The following is a 21,849-nucleotide window of genomic DNA, read 5'->3' on the forward strand; positions in this document are numbered from 1 at the left end:
TACTCACCACTCTGGTAAAGAGAGAACATAAGGAAAATAAAACACAAAAACAGAAGTTAATTTCCAATAGACTGGCTACTAATTCCTTTCCCCATTATTCTTCTAATCTGGCAGAACAATGAAACAAAATGGTATAGTTTCTTTATTTGTTTCCAAAATATATTTACAGAGTTGAACTATTTCTAAATAAACTAGATTTATAAACATTGATGCAGATTTTTGCTTTCCTGGATTCAGAAATAAGGGCCAGAAAAAAGTGAATTTTAAGGATTAAGCCTTAAAACTGTTGTTCCTAAGCATTAAATACCATTAGTATGCCAAGCCCCCAAACTTAGCCTGTGTGTTTATAGTTTAATCATTTACACTGGTACATAAACTTCTGAGAATCTATTCCCAAAACCAAATTAAAGAAAAACATTGTTAGGGTATATTATAAATGATTAAACATGAGCTGACATGGCTGTAGTATTAACATTCTAACACAGATGGAAAATCAACTAAAAGTCTTTATTGGCTCTGTACATTGGTTGACGGTTTGATGGATTTGGTGAATAACTAGAAGATTTTACAACAAGAATATGTATGGAATAATAATCAAATATTTTAATCTTTAACAACTTTTTGGAAGCATAGGTATATCTAACCCTGAAAACGACTATTATGTAATCCTACTGCTCCCTCTAGCTTCCACCTTGTTTTTTTTTTGTTTTGTGGTTAAATGGTCTACATAAACTTTCTCTTCTTTCTATGTAACCTCCCCCTATATACACCGTTTTAATTTTTATTTATGTTCCACCTCCCTAGGACAAACTGCTTTCTCAGAGTTCACCAAAGACTTCTTTGTTAAGAAATCACATTCTCTCTTCACAGCAAGTTGTCGCCCATCACCTCTACCTTGAACCTCTTTCTTCCTTTGACCTCCATAACAATATCTATCTTCATTCCTTTCTTTTCTCCTCAAAAATTCATTCTTTATTTATTTCACTAGTTAGTCTTCCTTCTATACCTTTCCGTGGGCTTAGTTTTTAATGCCTCTGCTCTTTTTTCACTCTTTACCTTAGAAATTTCAATCATTTTTATGGCTTTTATCACATCTTCAGGCAACATCCAGTCTCATATTCCTTACTGAAAATGTTTACATGGCTATTAATCATTACTATAGATTCCTCACATCCAAAACAGAACTCATAATATTTTACTCATAAATGTCCCTTTCCTATCTCCTGCCTACCCTCTGTCTCTCTATTATATCATTCTTCCATCTATGATTCCTCACTTTCCTTTACTTATTTTATCAAGTTAACCACCAAGTCTTACCAAATTCTTCCCTTCATACTGTTCTTATGCCTTTAAGTCAATTGAACACATCTGCCCAAACCAGAGCTGAAACAACATACAAAGCTATCGCCAGCATTTTGCATTGTGCCTCCAGAATCTCACTAAGTCTAAATCCCATGCTTTTGCTGTACTACTTACTCTGTTATCCCAGATCATTGATGTTGACCACTTTTCCCTGCCAAGTCCCTCCCACTAAAATCTTAATTTCAAGGATTTAGCATTTTAGATTTAACATTTATTCCCTTCCATACACAATTTCTATCTTTGCCCCTCTGATAAGACTACATATAACATATCTAGTGCCCCTGCTATGCAATCAAGGTTACTAGTGTTTTGACATATTTCAAGAACCCAAAAACTATGTAATTTTACTGCCTGCCTGCTTTCTTGGAACAACCCCCTCGGAAGCACAATCAGGGGAAAAATAAAATAGTCAAGAGACTATCCCTGTTTTAACTGCTCTATCCAGGCTACATCCTATTATCTATCACTTCAATTATTCTGTTGTCAATTTCCTCACCTTTCTTATTCATTGTCCTTATGTAGCATACACATGATAAATTCCAAAAGATATATCAATCCAAATATCTACCTCTTTGGCCCTACTATATTAAATTCCTGAAATTTGTTGGAGAAAATTACAAATTTACCTAACGCAAATTCTTGTTCTCTAACTTCAACTTGGTTTCGGTGCCACCCAGTCATCCTCCCATCTCGCTCTCTTTTAGCCGCTATTTCAAATGTTCTCTACTCTCTTACCATGACCACTCCCCTGCCTTCTAGTCTCTTCAGACGAATCTCACCTCTTGCTATGTGGAGAAATTAAAAACCATCACAGGAGAACCCCTCAAATTTTCTGCAATGCTAACTATGAACATACCTACTCTGCAATCAGTCTCTCCTCTTTCCCTCCTGTACAATGGAAGAGGTGACCCACCTTTGGTATAAGACTAATATTGCCACATAATATATGCTCTTGATCTTACTGCTTCTTCATGTCTCAGGGTTGCCACTCCATCAACTCCTCCATCCCAAACTCACTCTCTCTTTCTCTCTCTCTCTCTCTCCTGTATCTTTAACCTTTCCCTCTCTGCTAGTTCTCCCCAACAGCATTAAAACATGCTTAAGTCTCTATTTTAAAAAACAAACAAACAAACAAACATGGCTCCTTTTAATCGATGCCCCTTTCTAGTTATTGCAATATTACCCGCTTCTGCATAATAGCCAGGTATCTTTAATGAGTTGTCTACATTCATTGGTTCAATGTCCACACCTATTATTCACTCTTCAACTTACTATAATCTTATTTTCACTCCACTGATTCATTGGAATTGCCACAGTCAACAGTGGCCAATTTATTGCTAAATCCCATGGTTACACTGCCATCTCCCTCTTACTTAAATGCCTCTTCTTTTGATTTCTAAGACGCGATCCTGCTTTTCCTCTTATCTGTGTAGCTACTTTTTCATTGTACTTTTTGGAAACCTACTTCCTTCGAAATTCCCATGAGTATTGATATTCCTCAGTGTTCTCCCGTCAGCCCTTGACTTTTCTCATTTTACACTCTCTTCTCCTTGTGATCTTATTTCTATATGCTAATATGTCACAAATTTCATCTTCAATCCAGATCTCCCTTCTAAACTGTTTGATTTCTCCACTTGAACTTCCCTTAGCTACTCTAATTCAAAATATCGCAAACTGAATTTAGGAATCTCCACCTCCAAACCCAAAATCCTAGAACTGCTCCTCTCCTTTTATTTCCATTCTCAGTAAATGGCCGCTCTAACTACCTTGTTATTCTTCCCAGAAATCTAGATGTTAACCTTGACTTCTCCTTCTTCACTGAACTTTTCACCATTCCCTAGACATGGTCAGCCCTTTCACAACTCTGTGCTTTTGCAAACAGTGCTTCCTGTGCCTAAAATGTTCTCGCTGCTTCTTCTTTACCTAGGACATTTCCTATATGTCTCACTCAGATTGACTCTTGCAGATTTGATATTAAACATTCTTCCAGGACTTCACTTCTCTGAAGTCCTATAACAGCCTATTCATAACTCTGCTGTGCTAATTACCCCATTGTTTCATTCACTACTCTGTGTCTCCCATAAGACTGTAAGTAATGTGAAGATAGAGGCTGTGCTTTAGTCATATTTGTATCTATTTACTTAATACAGTACATTGGTACCTAAAACTGGTTATCAAATAAATATTTAAATTCTTAGCAGAATGAAGAAGGAAGACAGAAAGAAAAACTAGAGAAAAATATAAAAGAGGTTTTGGTAGGAAAATATAGGTGTCCACTCTATAATAAATAGAGGTAATTCCTTCATCTCTCATCATTAACACTTTTTAATCACTTTTTATCTGATTGTAAAAAATATAGTGTTCATTGTAGGATTATTGGGAAATACAGGTACATTTTAAAAATAGAGTAATCTCGTACAATGATATTATTCTTTTTTGATTATTTAAAAATACCTTTATAAGAAAAAGTTATGAAGAATATTATAGCAAATTCCTGCAAGTCCATGATTATTACTTCTCAAGAACTCAGAGACTCCCCACACTTTTTCACATAGTTTTCATTTCCATGGACATTTTTTTTTAACCTAATACTGAAAAACTTGTTTTTGGCCCACCATAATCTGTCCTGCTTTAATATTTAGCTGTTTTTTTTTTCCCTCTTCAAACTATTTCATGGTCATAGAAGACAAGTGACCAGCATTTCCTTTTCTTGCAGACAGCAATTATATTATTCCTTCTCCTTCTCTACTCCCCACAGAGTAGCCTTAATTGTGTCAGGGCCTACTCTCCACCTTATTGATTATTTGGGTCCATTTTCAAGAGAGTCCCTCAGCTTTTCTAAATCTTAAACCAAATAGAATGCTATTTCCAAACAGCAAATGAACTAAAGACCCATCTTTTAGTAATAAAAGAGATATTCAGCTTAGAGAATGAGAACCTGGTTTTAACAAAATGTCATGAATGCATTTGTTTTTTCCAACCCTCTATTCAGGACCACACAAAGGCAATTTTTTTTCCCTATTAATTCATGCCTGAAAATAAAGGTGTTCAGGGGTTAAAAAACACTAATGAATTACTCATGGTATACGATTTCTAGTTCTTTATCAATGACACTCGTCTTTATAGCCAGATTCCATGTGAAGGCAATATTTTGAAGGTTAACAATAAGAGATTTCTGCAAGCTGATTGATTTCCTACAGTCTTATTTTACTGGGTTGAAGTTGATATTTTTTTCCTCACTTTAATAGCCACCTACACCATAGAGAGAAAAGAGTTTCTCGTCACTCCACACTCTTACATGTGGCTCTTCACAAAGAAGTATGTTAACCAACTCAAAAATTTTGACAAAATTGTTTCCAATTAATTGATGTTATACTCCACTCTTTCTCAAGACTTTTCACCTCAGCTTTACATTCAATGTCCACAGGGAAGGACAATGTCCTAGCCTCCTGTGAGTCAAGCTGTTTTATATCTTTCTTCCCTATCTGTGACCCTGAAAAGAAAAAGACCAGGAAAGTAGAAGAGGTGGCTTGTGGTTATTAAATGTCTCCTTTTACTACCATGGCCATCTTCTGCTCATGAAAGGCTCTGAAAGAAATAGATGCCATAGACAGAGGAGAGTGCATTATACAAGGCTAGGGTGCTCAGCAAAGCTGTAAAAGTGGGAAAGAAGCTTTTTTGCCCTTCTACTTATGTCTTCTTTCTCTACTTCTTCTCTTCCAGCCACTGCCCATACAATGCCTAGGCCTTCCTTGTCTTTCTGTTATCCCCTCAAATGCCCAAGTTCTCCACCCAAACCTGTTTAGCTGGAGTAGCCATCTATGCTCTGGATCTTTCTCTTTCTATTCATCACTAAGAACCCTCACCTATAGTGTGTTTTTTCCTCTTAAAGACTTGCTAGGAGATTGAAACGGATCTGTGAAAATAACCCATGTTAAGACATTAATAGATTATAAAAGCCTAATGAGTTTCTGCTCTGAGGTAGCAAATTAGGACTGATAAGAGTCTTCCACACCTTCTTAACTCCAAAGTGTGACACTTTCAGGCACTATGAAAGACTTTCGAGAGATAGACTTGTGGCCTTCTCTAGTACCCCTTAAGTCATTCTGCAGATGCCTACCAGAATCCCTTGAGCTTCTATAGCAGATTGATAGCATACACATTCCTTTTTATTCCTGCCTGTCAAATCCCATTGCCTATCAGATACAATCAGTGAAAGTAAAGGACCACTATTATTTATCAAACGTTGCCTGGGGACATCTCCCTTTCTTCCCCGCCTTAATATTGTGATTCCCCCTGTTTGGCAAGTGCTTAAGTGCCTGGACAAAGAGGCCTATGTTATTAATTATGTATATATACTCAAGAGGCCTCTGCAATAGGCTCTTTTTATAAACTGAAAGAATAAGTAAACCAGCACTTAGGGGCAAATGGACACCTTGGGTTCAGTGTCCCTTTCAATCCCATACTCCTGGCAATACCCAATTAGTGCTTGTACATTGCAAGGAAAGGCCAAAGGGGGAAGTGCCTAGCCGGGCCTTGCAGGGATCCATTAACGACTACACTAATCAAATCATTAGTCTACACTCTGTGACTTACTTATATGCTAGGGATGGCATTTTAAAATGTTAATACCATGGATAAATCTAAACCCATTTGAAAACTGCTCATATGCTCAATTGAAAGCACTAAACTTTAAAGTATGTTTAATTATTTCCCATAAACACAATTCTGAAAGCTCTTTTTGTTTATTTCCAGTGAAGAAAATCCATTTTACCCTTGATGTTATTAACTCAAATCGTAGTTTGGAAAAGTTTTTAATTTATTTTCTTATTACCTCACCTCAGATTTTCCTAGCTTAAGCTCTGGTTCGTGTAACACCTATCATAGAAATTCTACAATGAAAAGTCACACAAATCATCCAAAGGGTTTTTGAAGGAAAAATATTTGGTAGCATTAGGCACAATTTCTCCTTAGTGATGAGTTAAATGGGCTTATTTTATAGACTGTCATCCATTGCTTTTAAAATTACCTCTGTTTTTATACTTGCCATGAATCACTATTAGCTCTCCATCTCCCTTTCTGTTTCTGGGTCTCTTTTATCCCTCATATTCACACCTACACTTTCATTCACAGTCCACATTGTCAGAAACTAAATGGTCATTCTTTGCAGCTGCTGTAACCAATGCTACTTGTTTTTTCTAGAGTCATCAGAGTCAGCTAGAGGTACTAGAACCCTTCCTGCCCATCTGCCTAATTACTGACCAAGCACTGCATCAGAAATTGCAGTAAGTAATCACATGGAAGAAGCAGAAGGTATCAATTTTCTTGGGAGAGTGTGAACAAATGGAGATAATGAAGCATATTTCCTTTGGCTTTTAGTTGACATTTGTATTTAATTGAGCACCTTCTTAAAAGCCAGCCATGGGTTTTTACCTGAGATCTGGAGTCTATTTTACAGCAGCATTTCTTAGCACACGGAAACTGTATCGCTGCAGTAAAAATGAAAATGCTAATGCACACAAATAATGTTTTATACCTCTGAACGGTATATACAAACTCAGGCTATATGGAATCATTTACTGATGCATGTACCAATTTAAATCCAAATATTCTTTAAAATTAGTAACCTATTCAACATTCCTGGGGAAGATTATGGCTATGAAGGCAAATGCTATTGTCTACCTTTAAGAAATCTTCCCACAATTAGTAAAATCTCTTAGATTTGCAATCAACATTAGGAATCCAGTTCAAGCTCTGATTTGACAAATACTTTGCAAAACATGCAAATTGCTTGGCTCAAACTTTAATCTCAATAAGCTCAGTGCATACACAAATATGTATTCCAAGTGTTTCTTTATTTGGATAATGGATGAGATTCAGGCTTTCCTTTCAGTGGGAGGCTTTGAGTATCCAGCCTAGGAGAAACTGCTGTGGTTTTAGAAGGAACAGTTGTTTGGAGGATACATATAATGTTTAATTGGTTCGTAGATTTTATTTATTGTTTCCATGACTGTAGTCCCTGGGCTGACTTAAAGGGTGGACTCTGAAGTGAGAAGCAGAGAGGCACCAGAAGAAATACTAGGTTAAAAATAGAGACACTTGGTTCACTCACAGCTACTACCGCCTCCCTCCTTTCTTCTACTTGAGAAATAGAAAAAAAGAGTAATAAAAAAAATCTCTTAACTGCACTGTACCTGCTACTTCAAACTCTATAAACTGGCAAAAGAAGAAAGTGTTCCACATCTTAATTACACACTTTTTAAAAAGTTCAATCTGCCTTATGTATTCAATAAATACTTGTTGACAAAAGTGTCAATTTTCAAAGGGAATCACAAGCTCCAAACTGAATCCTCACACTGCCATTTTGCCCCTCTAGCTTTGTCTTCTCGAATTACAAAGTCTACCCTCTAGAGCTGTGGGAAAAATCAAACGACTTATATTTGTGAAGCACCAATAATAAAAGGACCTGAGGATAAAGCAGTCCACAAAACAGAATCCCTCATTTCTGAATGTTTCTAAAAGCACAGTTTACTATAACCAGGTATGAAGCTATAGAGAGAGGTAGATAAGGCAGTTCATTATTCATCACTTAAGGCAGTCATAAAAAGAAACACATTTTCATTAGCATTGGGTTGAATCATTAGAAAACTTGAGCTACTCAATCCACGTTCAGTGCTTCCTCTGCTCTGCTAAGTGAATACTGTGGGGGTGGGTAGATTGCTGCTAAATAAGACTCCAATTGAGAATTTACTTCTTTTGTGAGCCCAAACCAAGAGCTCAAAACCTCAGAGGTAGTTAATTTTAATCAGCTTTTTAGTAGTATAAAGTTTTGGGTTGAGCCCCAAAATTTCAGATGTCTCAAAAATCCATCTCATCTCACAATAACTTTGAAGCTGTTAATTCTTCTCCCCCTGCTCACTCTCCCCCCAAATGGTGTTGCCACATGATATGCCAGCTACCATTGTTTTCCACTCACCTCATCCTCTGTCCTTTAGTTTTAATATCTCCCTTCCTTGCTCGATTTTCAATTTTAATGTATTCTCATTCAAAGAAGTGATTGCAAATTCCCTTTACAGTCTAGTCTATAGTCCCCGAACTCTGACAGCTTTCATGGAGATACTTCATTTCCTTTTTTTCTCTTTTTGAATAAACATATTTTCTCCTCCTTTCTTCAAGAAAAAAAAATTATTTTGGGGAGGAGGGGTAGGTAGGGAGGAAACATCAATATTTTATTTCCTTCCCTCTATTTTTGGTAATAAATATGTGTGTGTGTGTGTGTCTGTATAATTTTTTTAGACATCTCTAACTCCTCTGGCAATAAATCTCTATCTCTATTTCCCCTATAGACCATCATTCTCTTCTTTGTTCTTGAAATCCTTATTATTTATTTTTACATTTTCTGCAACAATCCCTATCTCAAGTTTTTTCTTCCCACTTTTGAAACCCTCTTATCATTTTAATCCATTTTATGATCTGTAATTTAAAGCTTTGATGGTTTACCACTCACGAGTTTCATGACTCCTTTGCTGACACACTCAATCTAGGCAAACGAAAGCAAAGATAATCTTTTAAAGAACTTCTTAATATTTTTTTCAAGATAAGTTTTGGTTGAGCCCCAGGTTAGGAAGTGAATGATAAAAGTTTTTGGAGATATTATCTTAGTCATCATTTATAGGGGGCCATACCTTCCTTCTCTCATCATCAATCAGAATGAGTAGTATGCCCTTTTTTATTCCCCTATGACTTTTTCCTTCTGCTTTTCCTTTCTTAGTGGGATTCTTAGTCATTAATAATACTAATAATAACAATTCTGTCAAAATATGACATCTTATAGTCCAAACAGCCTTGGTCAGCTGTCCCCAGCAACTAGATAATGATCTACAGTAGATCTCAAAGTCTTACCTGGGTGGTCTCCAAGCCATGTAGATCAAGTGTTGAAAGGTTGACATGTAGGTCAGCTTCCCCAATCACATGTTCCTCTCTAAGGCTTACAGAGAGGCCCAGTGGAGGGAGGTTGCATGCAAAAATCTGGTTCAGGGGTAACTACTCCCTTAACTTAGCAACTCATACTCCCCTGCATGCCTGTAATAATCACAAAACTTTAGTTAAATACAAGTGACTCCTCATCAAGAGATGGTTGCCATTATATTCCTTTTAAGATGATTTGACAATCCCAAAAGAGAGAAAATAAAATTAATATATTGAAGTCTCATTTGTGGAGGTCTTGATTACTGTGACCAAAATAAGAAAAGGTGGGGCCAGCCCAGTGGCATAGTGGTTAAGTTTGCATGCTCCACTTTGGTGGGCTGGGGTTTGCTGGTTTGGGTCCCAGGTGCCGACCTACACACCACTCATCAAGCCATGCTGTGGTGGCATCCCACATATAAAATAGAAGAAGACTGGCACAGATGTTAGCTCAGGGACAATCTTCCTCAAGCAAAAAAAGAGGAAGATTTGCAACAGATGTTAGCTCAGGGACAATCTTCTTCACCAAAAGAATAAATAAATAAAAATAAAAATAAGAAGAAGCAAAGCAAAAGTGAAGTTGTTGCTTTCGCCAAAAGACAGTCTCAAATTGTGGACAGTGGAATGACTGTTAATACCCGGTGATTAGGCACACAAAAGATTTCAAGAGCCACCAAGACAATAGTCTCAGAGAAGTTTGGGAAATAGTGGGTGATTGGTTGAAATACAAGTCAACCAATCACCCAGTCACATTTCCCAGGACTCGCCTTAAATAGGCAAGAGGAATGGAATTATGCTATTCTGTTTAAGTCACTCGACTGGAAACTTTTGAAAAAACAAAGCATAGGCCAACAATGGATCCCCACAGCTCTCCTCACTCCCCTTCTTTGCATCCTCATTCAGAAAAGGAAAGTAGGTAAAATGAATAAAATGTTGCAGATTGGCAGCAGGCTATTGTGGAAGAAAACATGCTAACTACAGCTAAAAATCAATGCCATTAAACAGGAGGTTGCAGAAGAATGGGGACTTAATCAAATAGTAAAGGAAGGAGCCCCTTTAGCTAATGAATCAGAAGATGAAGCTATTGCTTGCAATAATGAAAGAAGACAAAGAAAGAGCAAGTGATGCCTGTGAATGAAGGAATCTATAAATGTTTGACATAATAGAAAACCACCTTAATGTTATCATGAAACTATTTAAAGTTACTGAAGCTCAACTGGACAGAATTCCAGTGATGCTCTCCTCCAAAAGTTGCATATCATTGATTTTGTCAAGTATTAAAAGTATTTCAAGGAAAGCACAGTGGATTTATTTTAAACTCTACTTATTCCTTGTTTAAGTATTTATTTAAACTTTATGCTGGTAAAGAGGAATGAACAGCCTAGCCTAAAGGCCACAAATAGATAACTGTCTCATAATAGTAGAGATTATCGACGTCACAGCAGTGTATACAAGAAATGTTAATGAATAACCTAGACTAATTTTTTTTAATGAAAATTGGGATTTTACACGAGATCCAGTATCAAAAAGCAGGAGCTGAGGTGGGCAGAAGGGGAGGTCAAGTCACCTGTTTAAAAAAGTATTCACACGGTTGGCCCAATAAGGATTTCCAGAAAAACCAAAATAAAAGCTATCCTGATTCCAACTGCTCCAAGTTGAATATTAGGAGGATGGGCACTCGATTATAAGATTTTGGAATTTTAAGCAAGCATTTGGGAAACAAAAAAATATCATGGTACTGAAGCAACATGCTTTAAACAAAATGGGAAATTATTTAACAGATAATTATTCAGATGTTACTCACTAGACTATCTGAACAAAAGTTTGCTATCCAAACTCATTAGCCATCTGAAAGTACTGGGCTCTGAACTGCTGCATAATTTTTAACACAAGATGCTCATGCCAATACCCACAGCTATTGCAAAATATTTCTTGTTAATATTGTAAAACCAGCACTAGACAACACTGCTTTAAATTTCACTATGTGGACATTTACCATCTACCAAATAATTATAGAGAATATCCTCTCAGACTGTGTCAAGAATAACATTTTAAATGGTGAACAAGGCTGATTTTAACGTAGCTAAAATCGGCACTTACCTATCTAGTGTGATTTAAGAGACATTGGGAAAGGCATATGTCCCCAACTATCTTCTTAACTAATGGTTAAAATTCCATCCTTAGGGATTCATTAATTTAACAGTTTCAAAGCTGGTAGATTTCAGCACTTCCTTCATCCCAAATTAAAGTGTAATTATTCCCAAAGAAGGTCAAGGGCCGATCTTTTTGTAATTATTAGTAATTAACACCACACTACTTTATCAGCTATATTCGCAAATATTCTATGATCACTAGTTAAGAGAGTGATGGAGAGGACTCCTAGGGCAAGACTGCAGCAGGAGAAGATACTAAAATAAAGAGGAAGAAAAGTTTGCTTACTTTATTTGTTATTGGGCCAAAAGTTGGTTCTGTCTATAGACCTGGATAATAGATGAACCAAAATTCCTGTAAAGGCAGAATAAGAGTAGAATTAAGGACGTGGGTATAGGGGTTAGCACTGTACATAAAGGAAAGACACTTATTCGATAGATAGAAGAGACTGTAAAAACGATAGAGTGAAGAAATTAGGATTTGAGGTGGAGAGCAAAAAAAAGGCTCTTGTATACAAATGTCTACTTGACAACGTCAATGTAAGGACTACTGAGAGGGAAACTGATAAGGGTGAGGATGGAGTTTAGGATGTAAGGATACTAGTAATCATTTGAAAATGTGATAGAGGTTTATAAAGAATCTCAGCTTCCTTTGGTGACACTTAACTGCCCAGTTTAGGAATGGACAAAACAGACAGAACGGTCAGATTACTAGTGACAAAATACATATGTTGCACCTTAAAGCTGTAATTGAACCATAGGCTTTTCACATGAAGACAGAGAAGAGGAATAATTAAGATTGAAAATTTAAATTGCCCCCAAATTGTCATACTTGACATAAACCTTTTAGAGCCAGTATGATTATAATCTATATAAGAGTGTTGGGAAAATTGACTGGCTTTATACCACTAAAATGAAGAGTAGGAGATAGTTCATTTGTTCCTTGATTATACTATAACACCCTAATAGTAAAATCAGCCTTGAAAACTGAATTTCACTGTTACATTGGTTTAGCCAAGGTTTTAAATGGAAAGTTACATTGAATTATCTTAAGGCTAAAAACAGATAGCTTGCTTAGTGAAACTGAAGGTTTTGGTGATTTAGGATAGTGATGGTCATTAAAAACAACACTCAGATCAAATTCTTTGGAAATTCATAAAAAATAAAACACTATATGTCCTTTAGAAAAACTAAAAGATGTCATTTTGTTTTCAAAACATAGAGTAATTGAGGCACACATTTAACTTAGAAATATGTATGGCAATCCTTAAATTATATTTGGTCAAAATAAGAGTAAAGGTCCCAAGATTCACCAGAAAATTAAGAGAGACTGAGATATGAGAAACAATAGGTTGGTTTAAAACAAGAGGCAATACCTCACCACATTTGATTCACCAGCAATTAGCTCTCAAACAAAGCTGATAAAAGAATTCTATGGCTGCTTTTGATCATCACCATAAGATGCATTGAGAAGGAACCGTAGCAACAAACCAATGAAGTTTGGACAAGAGACAAAGAATTTGGCCATTAAGCAAACCCTCTAAGATAGTGAAATATTCAGATGTAGCTATTAAGCTTACTATCTAAACTTTATATAGTATTTTCACAGTTTACAAAGTCTTTTGCGAACATCAACTCTGTTAATTATCACAACCACCCATTTAAGATTGGTTTCCCCTAGGCAGGTAGCTTGTCCAAGGTCACAGCAAGAGAGCGAGAGCGAGAACATGAAAACTGACCTTCAGATTCCAAGTGACTCTCACTCTGCTGTTCCACAGTTGGCTCTCAATAGATACATTTTTAAAACTTATATAAAACAAATAATTAACAATGTAGCTTTGGCAAATGGAGAGAAATTTCCAGGCATCAGCTCGGTAACTAGAGAGGGTTGATAAACCCTGGTTATAGATCACGTCCCAGTGACAATCTGCAAGGTGGCATTTATAGATGCTGTTTCAAGTTATCAGGATATTTCTAGTCCAAAAGCAAATCACTGTAAGAAGATTGGGCAACTGAGTTCATGTTATGAAGAATTTCCATAACCAGATTAGCAACAAACGAAGAGCATCACTTACGCTATGGCTTCTCCTTGAGTTCTTGTTTTTGGGTCCAGGTAGAGGTAAATTTTTCCATTCTCATTATTACTAATTCAAGGGGACCCAGGGATCCTATACTAATTCTGCCTTTTATTAATTTGTGACCCTGAATGAGTGACTTGAAATATGTAAGCTTTACTTCTTTCAACTGTGAAATAGGGATTGTACTGGGGATGAATTATAGCTATAGCTTATACGAAAATACCTTACATGTAATATGTCATTTTTATAAAATTAATTCCTAACTGATAATTCATTAGTTTTATAAAATTAATTCTTAGACTACGGATGAGAGAAGAGACTCCTCCTTGAGCATGAACAATAGGTAGAGGGGCAGAACTAAAGCATTCCCTCTCCTTGTGACCATACGGTCAATGAGTATAGCTGATCTTAAAATAACATGTAGTATTGGACCCTTATAAAAAGGTCTCTTTCATTAAGAACCCATGCAGAAATCACTAGGAAGCCAGGAGGATGGAATATCAGTCAGGACCAACTTACTTACTTGCCTTTCATTAGTTCTTTTAGTTTAGTGTTTTCCGAAACCAGCCACACAAGCTAGGTCTGCTCTCATAAGGTTTTGAGATTCAAACTTCTGAATAAATTAACTTCACTCTCTAGTTGTCTGAAATTTTTCGTTTGTTTGCCATCATATAAATCTTTCCAATTCTCTCTTTATACACACACGGAATATCCCTACAAAGCAATAAATTTCTATTTGCAACATGCATGACAGTTTCATAAAATCTCAGTACTGAAAAGTAACCAAAATCCCATTCTCCTCAATACTATGAAGTTATTTGTACTCTCCAGAGCCTAAAACCTCTTGACAAACATGACACTTGTAGAAATTTGTTCGTACATCTTTGTAACAAAGCTAATTCTGGAGTACATTTGACAGAGTTAAAGCTCAGGCAACCCGTTATAATAAACTTCTATAGGAAGTGTGGAATGGCGATAATTGTCGAGGCCCTAATTACTCCAGAGAATAATACCTTATTCAACTGGAACTACTGAAAGCAGTAGATTTACAACAAAATTTAATTTACCAAATTAGAACCTGCTCAAGAAAATGTCTCTGGGATTTTATCAACTTGAAATAACTGAAAGAGCATACCTTCTTCAACAGTCGAGTATTGCTTAGAAATTTGCTACAGTAACTGCTCTGAGATGATTCATAAGTAACCTAAATGAAGTAGCCTATACGGTATGGTACATCTCTCTGAATTTTTTTATTCTGCACATATTACGTGACGCTCAAGGAAAAAATGTGTGTAGACAGAGAGAACACATCATCTAATCACATGGGTGGGCACATCCATGAATTACACGCAGGCTCACTAATAATTTTTTAAATATCTGATTGATGTGGCAGCTTAGAAACCAATTGTATCCTTGTAGCTTCAAGTTACAAAAATCAATTTTGCACTGATTTAACAGATTGCTTTGGCATGGGAGAAACAGAGCAATCAATGGTGATGTCAGCAGCGTGTTTGTCATGCGGACCTAAAGGAGTTGGCTATAATCAGTCTGAAGCAAGGATAAGTCACTGATGCCAGTATCATCATTGAGTGCTGAGTTTCTTTGGTGTTAAAACAATCTGATAAAAACAAAAGGAAGAAGTCTTGGAGCTTGAAATGCACAGCTAGAAATGAATGATGTATATATTTAATATGTTAAATAAATTTTATGTTAGTGAATTGGTGCTTAAAATGAAAAAAAGGGAGATTTATAGTAACTACATGGTTTATATTCTAAATACCAAACAGAAACTTATTGGAATTTTCATGGGAAACTCAAAGGGAAATGCTAGAGTTGGTGGCTGGATAGGTGGAAAGACGAAGGGCAAAATTCAACAAGTGTATTTGTAACATACATAGGAAAGAATATAAGCATTGCTAGCTATTAATTCAGTAAGTCCTTTGCATCAAGACTACTAGATATACACCATTTATGAAGGTCTTTGAACAAGCTAACAACACAATTCCATAATTACATAGGGATGAGCCAGTTTGATCTTATTTTCATTCCCTTTTTTCCCAAGAGGCAACTTTATCACATTGCTCTGAATTTATAATGAGTTTTTCTTCTAATAATCTTAAGTCATATCGGATGTAGGATCACATTTCTCCCATCTCTATGAGGTAGCTGGAGGAAGGTGAGGAAAGGGACGAGGGAAGTAGGCCTGATTATTTCTATAAACATAGAAGCTTATACAATTTATAACAATTCACCCAGGTAATCATAGGAAGTTGGCAATAAAGCATAGCCCAGAATTCAACTTTGACTCCAAAGATAAGGAGAAAGAATGAGAGAGAATTCTCCCTGTGAGCATATTTTAGGAAAGAGAAGTGGCGTTTCATCAACAATATACTTATTTTCTTCATGAAATACTTTTCTCAGGTAAAGTGACATCTGCAGAGTAGCTAAAAAGAATACTGAATACGGATTTAGGAAACACTGCTTTTTCAGACTGCCAGATTAACTCTAACTTTACCTGATTGTATAAATTGGAAAGAATTATGTGAACTCCAAGCCCCAAAGCCTGAACCCTAACTCTCTGTTCCAGACAGGAAAACAAATCCCAATCTAATTTTGTCCACTTAGAAACATTTGAGTGCCTACCACATGCAAGGCACCATAGAGGAAGAGATAAAAAACACTGACAATGCCTGCTTGCCTCTAAGTAGCCGAAACTCTAAATAGTAGGGATAAGACATTCATACATACAAAAAAATTGTAAGTTAAATTGTGTCAGGAGAAAGGAGGCAGTTAGGAAGCTGTTACAATATTCCAGTAACCCATGTAAAAAAAAAAAAACTAATGCATGAGTTAGTGTGGTAGCAGTAGAGTTAGAAAGGAAGAGGCAGATATAAAAGACGTTTCAGAAATTATAGACTTGGCAACTAATTTTATGTGATGGATGAGAGAAGGCAAAGAATGACTCCCAAGTTCCAAGTGTGAACGACTTGGATGATTCTAACATTGACAGAAAAATGTAGGTCAAGAGAAAGAGCAGATTTATAGGGGAAATGGAAGCATTTGATTTCAGACATGATGAATTTCCAGCAAAAGTTCTCTGATCTTGTTTCTATCATCCTCCAAACCAGTGATCTCTAAACTTTGTGTACTTTATCGGTACATTTTGGGTACGTGCCCCCAAAATTTGCAGGCCAATTATATTAATGTATCAATCTAATTATATATATATATATTATAAAACTTACATAAAAAGTAGAAAACATAAGAGAATGAGTGAAAAGTAACTAAATAGTTATACTGTTTGTCTTTCCACACCCCAATAGCATATTTTGCACAGTCCATGTTGGAGACCATTTATCTAAACAATTCAGCTACACATTGTTTTTCCAATTTGCAAAACTGAAAATAGAATATTGATTTGTGTAACCCAAGTTAGTGATAAGGAATTCAGGTTACAGGAAAAAAACATACTTTGCATTTCTAAGGAAAAAAATAGTAAAATACTCATCATTAATAACGCTCTCTATCTTTCAAGCTTTGGCGTCAATACAAAAGGCAGGGAGATTCCTATACACTTGATCAGTTTCACACGTGCATCTTGCCAATGAAACTTTACAAACAGCAAGCTAAAACTTCCAAAAAAAGACAGTCTCCAAAAATAGAACAGCAGGAAAGTGAGTCCCGATTGGGAACAGTTTCTCTTTGCTTTTATATTGTGCGAAGAAAGGAATTTAGCCTTCACAACAGCTTCATGAAGTACCATCCATCTTGGAAAAAAAATGCAAACCCCAGAAACCAGGGAACAAAAGAATTAATTGACTTGCCCAAGGTCACTTAGCTAAAATGTGCTAGAGCTCAAATTTCATCCAAGTTTTGAGCTCAAGTTACTTTCTTTTTACTAGACCACAGCTCCCTTAAATTCTTTTGCTTCTTTTTGCTTTGTAAGGCTTCTTCAATCTTCCTATCAGTACATATTCTTTAAACTTCCGCCTGGTCTCTAACCCAAACTGCAGAGAAGAAAGAAACAAGAGTGCTTAATATGGATAGAAAAAGTGACAGACTAATATTTCTCTTGCTCATCTCCTTTTTTTTCGTAACAGACAAAGGTTATAGTCTCTCAATTTTCTAGCTTTTACTTCAGTCTATCATACTGACTTTTGGGTCAGTTTTGTGTTAAAAATGGCTGCTTCTGAAGCATTAGCTCTGTCAATTGGAATTTGAGTTCCACTTCTGGGGTTGGTCAGGACAGTAAAAATGCTCTGAAGTCTGAGGGCAGGTAATTTCTCTTTGTTAAATCCAGATAATTTGAACTGGCAAGACAGAGACCATTTTATCTTCAATAAGCTAGCATGGCTTCATGAAGAATAAGTCAGACCAAACTAGCCTCATTTCCTTTTTTGATAGTGTGAATAGCCTGAAAGATCAGATGAATGCCTTATAGCTAGCATATGTGAATTGAACATAATATTATCTCCCTGTTGTTAGAACAGACAAAATGTGGCCTGAGGTAATAGAAGGATTTATAGTTAGGCAACCAACCATTCCACCAAATGTATTAACTAATTCGTTGTTGACAACAGTAGAAAATTATAAGGCTCTTCTATTTTATTCATATTGTTATCAGGGTCTCAAATGAAAATAGAAAAGGAATGCTTTTTAAATTGGAAGTCGACAAAACTGGAAGGCAGAGCACATCAGTCTGATGCTAATCTGAAAGGATGGGTAAAATCTAACCACATGAAATGTAAGAAGTAAGTAATGCAAAATATCTTAATTTAGTTTATAAAATTAACTATACAAGTTATACAAGTTAAGAACAATATGCATAACGTGGCCACCTTTAGTTATTTTTGTTGATGATAAGCATAATAAAGCCAGCAGTGAAAGGCGGCTGCTGAAAAACAAAATCCAAAAACAGAAAACAGCACCACCAACAGACAAATCTAATGCAATTTAAAACAAAGTTAATGTCATTTAAAACAGGACAGTGTCCAGATCAAGCTGTTACACCGTCCTCTGACTGGATCATACCACATGCAGTGTGTAAATATTTTAAGGGGGGCACATTTGGAGAAGGACATTGACAAATTGTATGTAACTGAAGACAGAAAACTGTCCTTAAGGAAGAGATGGGAGGGTTAGGAGTTGGGGAAGGGGATTGTGCACCAAGTAACAATTTTAAAAAGTTTTAAGGTCTGTGAAATAAAGATCGATTTATTCTTATTTGGATAAGACAAATATCTAAATCATCAATCAACAGCGCTCAGTGTTTTAGTAACGTGAGACCCATTTGGGGTAATACAAATCAGATTCCTCCAAAGTATAAGTCGCTATCCGATTATCTGCATAATGCGCTTTTGGAATTGTCCCTTATTCTTTCAGATATTATTATTGTATGCTTTCATTTAGTTTTAAACAATAGTGACGTATCTCAGGAACTAGAGGAATTCAAAGTTAGGGCAGCCACCAAATTGACTTCTATACCCAGGGAGTTGCTTGATTCTAGGGAGGAGGTGAGCAATTCCTGTAGTTGTGGGTAGACAGAAGAACCATATCACAATTATAAAGTGAGAAGAAGAGTGAGTAGGTAGTCTGTCCAGGTATGTCTGAGCTCAATGACTTGCCTAAAGGTAGGGTCATCTCTAGGACATGAAAAGCCCTAGAGAAATCACACCTTGTTTTTCCTTTCTCAACATTTGGGTTACAGAGAATAACAAGGAATCTGGGAATGGAAGAGTAGTCACTTAGATGTCAGTCTGAGGGCACATGCATAAAAGAGAGGAGGGACAAAGCCACCCCTGGCTGCTGTACCTTGGAGCAGCAGGTGGAGGTGGCTGCAGAGGAGGAATGAAATGTTTACATGTTTGCGTATATATACTTCAGGTCTTTTAGCACCAGTTCATGAAATGCCATCCTCACCTTCTATCTACCAGCAGGGGTACCTCAAAGTTACAGCCCCAGGGAGATGAGCCACATTTGTCACATTCTAGGAACAGCTCTACCCGCTGACTTGGGGAGAAAAAAATGCCCATTTTTCAACTCACCTTAACAACCAGAACGGGATTCAAAGAGAGATTATCGGCTCAATCTCTGAGGCTCTTTGTTTCTGAATGACAATACTGGTGTCCTTCGTTAGAAACAGTGACCACACTTCAAGTGGCTAGATGTGATCAGAAGACAGCCTAGTGGTCCTCACAAGAGTGTAAGACCCACCTATTTATTTCCAGTGTTCTGCAGGAAGAAAAATCAATGAGTCTGGCGAGGTTATTAGCTTGAATAGCAGGAATAGACATTTTCTTACTTGAGAAAGCAATGAGTAGCAACTATCTGTTAAAAAAGAGGGGAGAGAATGGCTACTAAAGAAAGCAAAGTTGAATTCTGGAAAGCTCTTCAAGTCTACTGAAAGAAAGCTGTCCCAGTCCTCAGGAAAAACCAACGACGTTAGTCCTTCACTCTGGGATTCCCATGCCTGTTCTAAGAACACTCTTGAAAAACTACTCATGTAGTGTGTAGAAGATGGCCCTTTACATGCATCTAGAAGCAGTCAGCCCACTCCAGTGGGAGGGCACAGGAAAAGGAAGCAGGGGCCCTGATTTTTTAGTTCCACTGATTCGCTTTGTGTCATTGAACAAGTTCCTGCACCTCTAACATTGAATCTAACCACCTCTCACAGAGGTGCTAGAAGAACCCAATGAAATCACAGATGTGGAAGCACTTTGCAAAGCAAAAAGCATTGTTCAAGTGTGAGGAATTATCCAAATAGATTTCATGTCAACCCTTCTGGTATCCCTCAAGGCCTCCTCAGCTTTGGCACAGGATTCCCAACTCCCTGGTTAGTCCCTCCAAGTCCTACTTGGGCTGGGAAGAGGAGATTTCACCCTCCCTTCTCTTGCCAGCACCATCCTTAATGAGGCCAGCTAAATGTAGTTCATCAGCTCTAGTGTTACCTACAGAGGTCCAGTCTTCCTCAGGAAAAGACTCCAGCCTTCTATAAACACCAACTCTTCAGGCACAACTTACCCATGTGGTAGGTGTGAGGCAGGGGAGAAAGAAAGCTGGAGCAATATACAGTTCCAGGGGAGAAATCTGTGATCTGTGATTTGAGTTAAGCTCTCAGTGCCCAGAATACACACACACACACGCTCACATACACACACATACATTCAATGAAAGGCTCAGGCTAGTCCATATCCATAGCAATCAGAAATCTTACCTGATTGCTTCCCTCTGCTACTGAGCCTGTGCTGGCCGTTTTGGGTGTCTGTCTTCTCTCTACCACCTGTGAAGATTCTAATTCAGTGCTACCCATTTATACACTCCTGGGAGTGGCAGAACTCCAGGAATTTCTGCCCCACCAATCATAAATCAGAACTCTCAAGTTTTTGGCCATGTCTCATTTAACCCTATCTGTATAGACATTACATCAGTGTTGTCTGCTTCCTAACTGAGGGCAGGGGTTGGCCTCGAAATCAAGAAGCTACTGTCTAATGCCTGATGTCCAGACCCTGTACCTGGGTTCCCCAATTCCCACAGACAATTCTGTGTGCCAGTAAGGCAGAAAGAGTACTCTGAAAAATGAGTCTCGCAAGCAACACAGGGGAGAAGGCAAGTCCTACAGAATAAGGGGCTCAAGTGTATAATGGATCCAAAGGGAAAAACTAAGGTCAGAGACCTGGGTGTCATATTAAAACAGCAGGAATAGGATATGGACAGAGTTAAAATAGGCAGTGAATTTAATGCTTACAGATCCAGGCTTGGCACAAAAGCGCATACCAAAGCAGGGTCCTAACATTCAAGCAGAATTTGGTAACTCGACATCCTAACTGGCATGGACAGAAGTGGAGTCTAAAGATAAGACACAGGGGGAAAACAGGGTACAAACTGAACCTAAGAATAGTGTCCTAAGCTCTGATACACTCACATGGGTCCCCACAGTACAGAAGCCATAATATGGCTGAAATTCTTAGGCTAGGAGTACCAATTTTCAGCATCTCACATGATACAGAAAAACAGGGACCTTAGAGGAGCAAGCAGGGCTATGCAAGGGTTCGGAATTGAAGCTCAAGCATGGTATAGGGTTCTGGAGTATTATACCGGGTCTAACTAAATCTTGGGGCAAATGCCCTACCTAAACAGAATATAAATATTGACTTTCTGGTTTGAAGATTAGGACATCCCAACTCATATTCAGCCCCGGATGTCTTGTAGTCAAAATATTTCTTTCTCCCTCCCTTCATGCTCCCTACTGCTTCTTGCTAATTTACTTCATATTTATTTCAAGTTCAAGCTAGTTT

At 37.2% G+C, this 21,849-nt stretch overlaps 1 protein-coding gene across 4 annotated transcripts in view; it reads right to left on the reverse strand.

Moving 5' to 3' along the window:
- The window catches only part of RPS6KA6 (ribosomal protein S6 kinase A6), a 169,953-nt gene extending 149,092 nt beyond the window's left edge, over nucleotides 1-20,861 (reverse strand). Inside the window, exons 1-4 of one of the 4 annotated variants that reach the window (XM_070258661.1) lie at nucleotides 20,769-20,839; nucleotides 19,600-19,786; nucleotides 11,767-11,832; nucleotides 9,265-9,444 (exon numbers count right to left, since the gene is read on the reverse strand). The gene's annotated coding sequence lies outside the window, so the exon portion shown is untranslated. Of the gene's footprint in view, nucleotides 1-9,264; nucleotides 9,445-11,766; nucleotides 11,833-19,599; nucleotides 19,787-20,768 lie in introns of all 4 variants that reach the window. The other 3 variants (XM_070258662.1, XM_070258660.1, XM_070258659.1) reach the window with 3 other exon arrangements.
- Between the last annotated feature and the right edge of the window lie 988 nt (nucleotides 20,862-21,849).

The sequence above is a fragment of the Equus caballus genome, chromosome X, assembly GCF_041296265.1.
Source record: "Equus caballus isolate H_3958 breed thoroughbred chromosome X, TB-T2T, whole genome shotgun sequence".
Lineage (NCBI taxonomy): Eukaryota > Metazoa > Chordata > Mammalia > Perissodactyla > Equidae > Equus > Equus caballus.